Genomic DNA, 9,085 nt, shown 5'->3' with positions numbered 1-9,085 from the left:
ACATGATTTTCAGGGGGGAGGAGAATGGAGATCAGATGTCGCCAAGAGTGTTAAGGGGAGACTATAGAAAATTCAGTGACTGCCAATCAGTTGCCATTGGGGGAGGATCAACAATATTGCGGAGCCTTATGGGGGTATCACCACTCTCGCCTGAGCAGAGAAGCTCTGTGCTCAGGCGAGAGTGGTGTTTCAGCTCTTGAAGAGTCTAACGATTCGTACTCGATCGAGGCTTCCCTCAGTTCCGTTTTCCATTTAGCGGGCGTGCTTGCTAAGAGAGGTTGAAATACCTGCATGGCTGACTCTTCTATTCTCGTAGCTCGGCTCTCAAAGCTTTCTTCAGTAACTGATGTTTCTACCAAAGGCTCTTTGGCGAGACTTGAAAGAATCGAGAGTGACAGAGGCTATTCTGCAACCGAACTAGAGTAATCCATAATATCCATAGCCGTTCATGTCTTCCTATTTCAGTTTGAAAAAACTATCAGTTCCCTCAACAGCGTGATGCGGCTGTCGGAAATTTCAAAACTCCTACGTCATCGGGCATACAAAAGAATTTCTTATGGGGTGTGCATATTAACCAATAAACAAACGATACGGCTTAAATTATCTCAATTCAAAATGGTGGTCGCACATTCTTCAGGGTTCATGCCCGTCAGCTATTTGACAAGCTAAGCTCAAAAAATTTCATAATAATTTGGATAAATCAACAAAGTTGAAATGGTAAATTGGCCACCGTAATGATTACAAAAGCTGACGTTTCGAGCGTTAGCCCTTTGTCGGAGCGAAGACTAAGGGCTAACGCTCGAAACGTCAGCTTTTGTAATCATTACGGTGGCCAATTTACCATTTCAACTTTGTTGATATATCCAAATTATTTCGTTACTCCCACCGACGCAGCCCCAAACAGTCTCTTTCGAAACTATCAGCCTTTATTCAATAAATATCAGTTAGTGATAAGATATGGCAACAACGCGTGGTAAAGGGTCCTCGTTACCTTACTCGAAAGAAGGAAAAAGGGAAAAGCGGCACTATTCCGACAGAAAGTGGTACTTCGCGAAAGCAGAAAACGGAGAGGTGCGCGGGCACACTGCATCATTACAATAAATCATCCCCTCTAGCGCAGGATGGCACTGATCCTGGGTTAGGTGGAAAATGAGGAGTGTGGAAAGTGCGGAGCGTGGAAAGTGCGGAGTGTGGAAAGTGCGGAGTGCGGAGTGCGGAGTGTGGAAAATGTAGAGTGTGGAAAATGAGGAGTGTGGAAAGTGAAGAGTGTGGAAAAGGAGGAGTGTGGAAAATGAGGAGTGTGGAAAATGAGGAGTGTGGAAAATGAGGAGTGTGGAAAATGAGGAGTGTGGAAAGTGAGGAGTGTGGTTATTCTTGTGGGTGTTTTGTTGTTCACACCCAGACTAGGAACGTGACATGTTCTGACAAGGTCTAGTATAAAATAAGTTCCAATGTATTTTGTAGTTTTATCCTGATAAAACCGGTCGATTAATAAACCCAATACTACAAGAAAAGTTGCTCTGTGCTTCCCACTAGTTCTCTTATAAAATTATAAATTTTTCCACATTCCTTATTTTCCACACTCCGCACTCCTCACTTTCCACATTCCTCACTTTCCACATTCCTCACTTTCCACATTCCTCGCTTTCCACATTCCTCACTTTCCACATTCCTCACTTTCCACACCCCTCACTTTCCACTCTCCTCGTTTTCCACCTAACCCTGATCCTGTGTCTGTTGTTCACATGAAGCCTGCGAGTGAAGATCGAAGGAAACTCAAGGTACGTTTCGTTTCGAGAATTCTGAAAAATTTAAGCTTCAGTCAGAAGAAAAGAGAATTTGCTCTAAGAAAGATCATTTTGAGTTTGTACGAGATAAGGATCATTTCTATCGTGCAATAGAAAAATAAGATTGAGGGAAAAAATGTTCTCGTGTCTTAGATTAGCTGCATTTGATTTGGCTTCCAAAAAGGTCCGCACTGAGTAAACTTGGCCTGTCTATGGCAATGGATTTCCCTCCTTTCGGCGTTTAGCTTACTCTAACCATTCACTCTCAACTTTTACTACACACATAACGTAATCAAAGAAAATCATTTTAGTTTAGTTTTGGTAGTTTACATGAAATTTCCCATACAAATTTAAAGCATTTTGCAATGCGAGCACAATAGCAATCAATCTGTAACACTTTTCAAAAATGCCGCAAGAAAGTTCCGCTTCTGGTCTCCGTTTCCGCTAAACGTGTTTAGACGGAGCCGGCGATGCCGCACTTTCAATCGAATTTACTTCTCACACCAACGTATTTCGTAAAAGATACGGCAAAATGGTTTTATGATATTTCAAACGTCATTCATTGTTTCTTAGGTAAAATACACCTCGGAAAAAGTCTTCTCCCGGACGTTTCAAGTTGTTCTTAAATCCCACCGACGACCTCAATAAACAGTTGTACCGAGAAATTTCTGACATTTCAAGATTTGGAAAACAAGTCAGAAAATTACAAGAAGTAGAGTTGTTCCCCACGTCAAGTTCTGACAAACGACCTGCAAATAGTTCTTCTACCAGTGGCTGCGAGGAAAATCAAGCCAAAAAAAAAGGTGAGGGGAGAATGAGTCAAACACTATTTCGGTACAACCAAGTGAACCATTTTCTTTTGAGGCTGAGACCTTGTCGATTACGACGTCTACGTCGACAAACGTAAAGGTGAGAGCCAGTGTCATTATTGTTGGCACACCATCGAAAAGTGCCACAAATCGGTTTGTGGCTGAGAATGAGGTGGACCTAATGCAGCACATCATAAAGCTTTTCGTGCCTCCAAGAGGGATTGTCTTATCATTGGGAGACTCGTATCCTCTAGGTAAGACACAATTATACAAATAAAATGTACTTAAGTTGCACATTTTACAGACATTGAGTCCTTTATTTTCTGTGCCATAATACAGTTACTAAATTGCTAAAAGAAGTGAGACAAAATTGCTGACTTGCAGTAACCTGCAGTCAAAACATCTGTTTATAAAAATAAATATTAAATAAATCGACTTTTAAATGGTTTACTTAACCATTCGAGGGATATATGTGCGGCTGTTTGGGCGAGTTATCATAATATTAGGGTACCGTTCACCACTGATAACTGGAAAAGTAGATGCAAACATGCTCATTTCTTACTGTTTAGCAACAAGTTGAAAGAAACCGATTAAAGTGTTTTGAAATTAAGTGAAACAAATATAAATTGTGATGGCCGATTGAGTCACTGAAATTGTTGATTGAGCCGTAAGTCTTAGTTCATGGACAGCCGCTCGGTGATGCAGGCGATTCTTTGCTTTAACCTTTAACAGTTTTCCCACGCATGAGTATACTGTGTGATGGATGTCCTTCCCTGGGGTGGGTTGGGTGGGTGCTTACAGGGCCGTTGTGAAAACCACTTCTGTGGGAACGCACCCTATCTAAAGATTATTATCTATCTATCTATCTTAGTAACTAAACCATGACAAAGTTTGATTTTTTTCCAAATTTCTTTCTTCAGAAAATCTGTACTTAAAAAATTACGTTTTAAAAGGTTTATAGTCAAATTTCTAGAAGTGCCCCTCCCTCACCTCACCATAAATAAATAAATAATTTAGCAATGGACATTCCACTGGGTGGCTCTTCTTGTCCGCTGTTTCCAGATCGAATGAATATTTGGAAAGTTGGTCTTTGCGGAGGGACGAAAACTGAAGAACCCGAAGAAAAACCCTCGGAGTAAAGACAGGAACCAACAATAAACTCAACCCACATGTGACGCCAGATCATGGAATCCAACCCGGGTCACAGCGGTGGAAGGCGAGTACTCTCACCGCTGTGCCATCCCTGCTCTCCATCTTCCTATCCAATAACCCCTCTCCCCCTATGTTGGCTAATTGCAGTCTATAAATCAAATTCTAAAGACTCAGCATTCTCAGACTACACCCCTCAAGTTTTTTTTTTCTTTAATAAAATCATCTAATGAGTGACGCTTGAAAACCACCAGATAAAAAGCGAGTAAGTAGAATTTCCTACCGACACTATCAGTTCTTCAGAAAAATAGCACTACTGAGACTATTTTACTCGTAAAATCGTCCTAAAGAAATGAAGTAAAAGCAAGTATTTCACTTCCACGATCCACTTTTGTTGCGTTAATCACGGCAAGGTCTCCAAAATAGGGAATGTCACCACTAATCGTCGCAAAAGACAAAATAACACGCGTGCTTAATAGGTTCGACTGTACCACAACTGTCACCTTCAAAAAATAAATTGAAAACAGATGCACAAGAGCGGGGGGCTTTTTGGAGAAATCCGGCACGAACATTTAGACAATAATCCTTCACTGCTAATCTACTTTACAAAATATTCCAGGTCTAACTTACTATAAGCTTATCAAAATAAAAAAGTTCATGGTTACTAACTAGACATGATATTAGTAATTATTAATTTCTGAAATACTTTTTTACCCAGGTAAATAGAAGTCTCTGACACACTGAAAGAAAACAAATTAACAGTTTAATAGAATCTAAGTCAAATTAGATTTCTAATACGCAAAAAATATCTGTCCTAAATGCCTAAATCAAGAGGCTTATGTAAAAGTGTTTTTAAAAGTGTCGGGAAGACATCCGTGGTTTGTGTACGAAAGTACGTAACAAATGTTTCAAGGCCGAACCCTAACCCTAAGTTCATTTTAAATAGTCTAAATCTTGAGTCAGCAAGTTCCAACTTTTTTTTAAGTTTTGGGACTATTGACGCATAGTTTAACAATGCTGTCCGCTTCGAAAGACATTCTAAACGGGATTAGACTCACTGGTGATCCCACGCACATCACATCATCTCTATGCTCCAACGATGTATCCAATCCCATGGAGATTTGAGCATTTACAAATAACTCCGTTACATTGTTTACACGGTAGTCTCAAACACAACGGCTTAAAGATGCTCGAAATGAGTCGCCCCGAAAAGAGAAATTTGACTGACCATTAAATTAATTTAATTAATTAATTAATTAAATAAATTAATTAAATTAATTGATTTTCATCTTTGCTGGGATGTTTTTTCTTTATGGTAAACTTAGGTAATGATACAAATAAAAGACCTCGTAGGATTGGATAAAGCACCCAGTTTGCCATTAAGTATGATTAATTGCCTTCAATATCACTCAAAAGCAAGCAGCCTTACCAGTCACGAGCTGGTTTCTCATTGGCCATCGCAGATGACGTGTGCAGTGAACTGAGATACACTTCAAAGCGTGTTTTCAAACGGAACAAATAACTTCGGAATTTAATTAAAAGACCACCTAACGTAAATTGTCGATGGGTAAAAGCTTAATAACTGATGTGATTTATGGATTCTTTTAAGTCAAATGTACCAGTTCTTATAGGCAATCAATTGTTACAATAAACTCGTACTGTGAGCGGTGAATTACTTCCGCTTACTTCCGCGTCATATTCACGGCAGTCAGAATGCTCGTAGTTAAAGGCGCAAAAGTAGTGTAGAGCTGCAAAATTGGTTCCTAGAAAATTGTTTTCTAAGTTTTCCATTGAAAGAAAAACTTGGTATGCGCGAGTTTAAGTTAAATAGAAAACCAACAAATAGAGCTCCAGATTAACACGATAAAATTCGGCTACTGCCCTATAAATATGTGCTTCAAGTTGTGCGTTCTTTATTTAGATTGAGAAGTTTTATTTAATATAAGACACTTACCCTTGTTCAGTGTCGGCTAGTAATGTCTCCTTCGTCAATTCGAGGCCTCCTACGATTCTGTACTCTTCTCTAACGGCTAACATGGCTTTGGAATTATATAAGCTTTCTCGTTCCGCTAGAATGCTCAACTGCAGCTTAAGCTCTCTAAATCCTTCCTGGTGTAAGTATTCAATCTAGACAATTGACTTGTAAGTTATTTTAATCCCTGCGGTTTCTCTACCTCTCTCTCTTTTTCTTCTCCCTGTCTATCCCTCTATGCAAAAACTTCGATCGAGGTGGTTCCCGTTCTTCGATCGATAAGTACTTCTGCATTCAGATTTGCTTCAGGTGTCAAAGAACCGTAGACACTTTGATTTGAATTTGACATGTCACGTGCATGCTCACTAATCAAATGCGAGACGAAACCGCAACGAGGATAGTATCCAAAAGGTTAAAGGGGCTCATATAATACCCATTAAGTTTTACACAAAAAAAAAATCTGTAAGGGTCATTCAATTATCTATACAGAGAGTTAAAAGCCGAGGTAAGATATCAGCCTCAAGTCTCAAACAACACTACACTCCCCACCAAAGTTACTTTATTCAGAAATAAATCGAAAGTCTTTTGATATACATATGTTAACACCTACTATCTGAAATAACGAACAGCATGCGAATCTTTGTGTTACAAAGCATGGAGTATATACCTGTAAAAGCTACAGTCCTCGGCAAATATCTTATTAAGCCATATTTCCACGGGAATGAGAAAATATTACAGATTAATCGCGGTAACTCACAATATCAACTTGTGAGGGCAATAATAATGAAAGATAGGGTTATAGGACGATCTTTGCATGTTTTTGCTGAAACGATATGTGTAGTAAGGCTCAAGATAAACTAAAGATAGTTTTGATGAACAAAGAATACTGTACGGCACTTTTAAAAACGGTCAGAGTTATTCAGGGGAAACATTTCTACGGAGCATTTTCGGGAAAACTCGTTTTGGTTTAAGGATTCGAGCTACTGGAAAGAAAATTTCACCAAATTCCTTCTCTCTTTCCCTCGTAATTTTCTACATGTAAGCATGAATTGAATCCGCTTTTCAGATGTACATAAAAAAAAGTGAGAAGGTAAACGATCATAGGTCAAAAAATTGATCGTCACTGAACTACTTCTCCCCTGATTGGAATTCAGGCGAGAACTCAGTTGGTTAAATGAAGCCAATATCGTTCAGTTTCGTGTAAGATCTACGTCAAAGACACACAGCGAAAAACATCAAAAATTCATCAAAAGGCCACCAAAACCTGCAAAAAACAGAGAAAAGTATTTGTAAAGCATTTCATGGCACACAGCCACGCCCAAATGGCCTGTTCTCCGTTAAAAGAGCCCTAGAAATTACCCACGAATGACAGTTTTTTATCTCTATTATCTTCACGATTACTACTTCCTATGCAACTTTTTCCTCAAACTTGAAATTGCCCCTCTTTCGGGACTTTTATCCGGTAGACCTTTCCTACGGCCATCAGAACATTTATTTTTGTGAACAGTGTCAAGAGGACCTAAAGCTATCAATAGAAGGACATTTTTTTACTTAAAAAAAAAACACTTCATATGGAAAATACGCAATGTTCACTCCTTGGATAAGACCGCGTGTAATTGAAACTGAAATGTAGCACAGTCGATGCGTGCGTGAGCAAATCTCAATCTAGTTTCAATTATTATACAATAAGACTATCACACTTGTCTCATGGATGACATTAACCTTGGGTATTCAATCATTTCCAATCATGATTCAGTAAATCATCAGCTTGCATTAAGAAACGCTAGATTTGTTCCTCTTTTCACCTTGTAACGAAAATTTAGAAAACTTTTTGTTACAATTCTTTTTCTGTGGGCTATGAAGTACCCAGCCCTTTTTTTTTTTCGCAAGTGCCTAATCAAAAGTCCTGCAATTATTCAAATGTAACATTTGTCAGATGTCAGAAAGAAGTAGCCTCAATAAACATATTTAGTTTTCAAAAGGGTCACGAAATATGCTTATCACGAGCGATTTCCGCTAGCGTTCAGTGGAACATTGAAGATGATAAACTGTGCTAACCACAGTATGAACGTATGATGAAAATGTGGTAACCTTAATGAAAACCTGCCCTAACACTAATAAAGGCTTTAATTTCATTGTTAACTAAAATAAAGACTTTCATTCGAGCGAATGATAGATTCCATTGATAGTGTTTGAGAGCTAAGGGTTAAGCTATATCTATTACTAATTAGCTTCCAGTCATGAGACGCCTCTACTATGGACAAGCGTGGCGCGTGCTGCCGAGCGAAACGAGCGAAAAACCTGTAAAATTGCCTTCTAAAACAAACTGATAATGAAAAAGTCTCAAGTCTACGGTTTATTGAATGTAACCCTACCTGGAGGTTTATTTTGCCGGCAATATTGCGGCGAAGGCAAAGCGGTAAAAGTTCATGGAAGCTGTAGCGAAAAACCCTGCACCGCGGATGAATTCATACATACGTACATACACTTTATTGAGCATCCCTAAAAAGAGCTTTTCAGCGTCAATATCAAAAATAAAAATTAAGTAAATGAATGAATTAATTATTTATATCACTGATTGATAAAAAACTGCGTAAAAACTATCTACAAGGATAACTAAATGATAACTATATACAATGGTTATCATCTAACCTAGTTCATGTCACAGATCAGTTCTTTGATTGAATCTTTCTTAAAAGCCTTAGTATTTGCTATTTACCTCAGGTCTTTGCTTAAGTTATTCCATATTTTCACGCCACGGTAATAAAAGGCGCGTTGGCTAGCACTGATTCCACAATGTGGAATATTGAGGCCGTTTCTATATCTTGTCTGCCTGTTGTGAATAGTAGCTAGGGTTGAAATTTTGTCCTACAAGTAGCTAGGTGACAGTCGTTGAAGACATTTGTGCATCATAACTGCATCATTGACCAAAGTCTTTGAATCTATAGCAGCTCGAGTTGAAAATTTGTCCGACAAGTAGCTAGGTGACAGTCCTTGAAGACATTTATGCATTATAACTGCATCATTGATCATAAGTCCATGAATCTACTACTCTAACAACATGCTCCTGCATTTCTTTTTGGAAGTCAGTCACCAGGCACTCACTATCGGGAGCTAAAGAAAAACTTCTCTGAGTCTAGACCTGCACAGCTGTACTTTCAAAACCTGGCGACTTAAAGTGTTCGTTTGACAATCTGAATTAATTTTTAGCTGCAGAACAGAAGATCTTCAAAGAGTTTAACATTTACTCGACGCAAGACTCAAATGCTGGTAAACACCTTAAGTTCATTTGGATCTGAAAATAGTTTATGGAGGTTGTATACTTACCTTCCCCCTGCAGCAGGTATTGCAATCTTCCACGCCAAGAA

At 38.8% G+C, this 9,085-nt stretch overlaps 1 long non-coding RNA gene across 1 annotated transcript; it reads right to left on the bottom strand.

Annotated features, from left to right (window-relative positions):
- Positions 1 to 2,885: 2,885 nt before the first annotated feature.
- Positions 2,886 to 6,032, bottom strand: LOC148718187 (uncharacterized). Its single transcript, XR_015994835.1, has 2 exons — positions 5,700 to 6,032; positions 2,886 to 4,485 (listed from the first exon to the last, which is right to left on the bottom strand). It is a non-coding gene; the product is annotated as an uncharacterized LOC148718187 (long non-coding RNA).
- Positions 6,033 to 9,085: the final 3,053 nt, after the last annotated feature.

Source organism: Stylophora pistillata, chromosome 13 (genome assembly GCF_964205215.1).
Source record: "Stylophora pistillata chromosome 13, jaStyPist1.2, whole genome shotgun sequence".
Taxonomy (NCBI): domain Eukaryota; kingdom Metazoa; phylum Cnidaria; class Anthozoa; order Scleractinia; family Pocilloporidae; genus Stylophora; species Stylophora pistillata.
The sequence above is the reverse complement of the archived record's forward strand: the minus strand, read 5'-3'. Positions and strand labels throughout refer to the sequence as shown.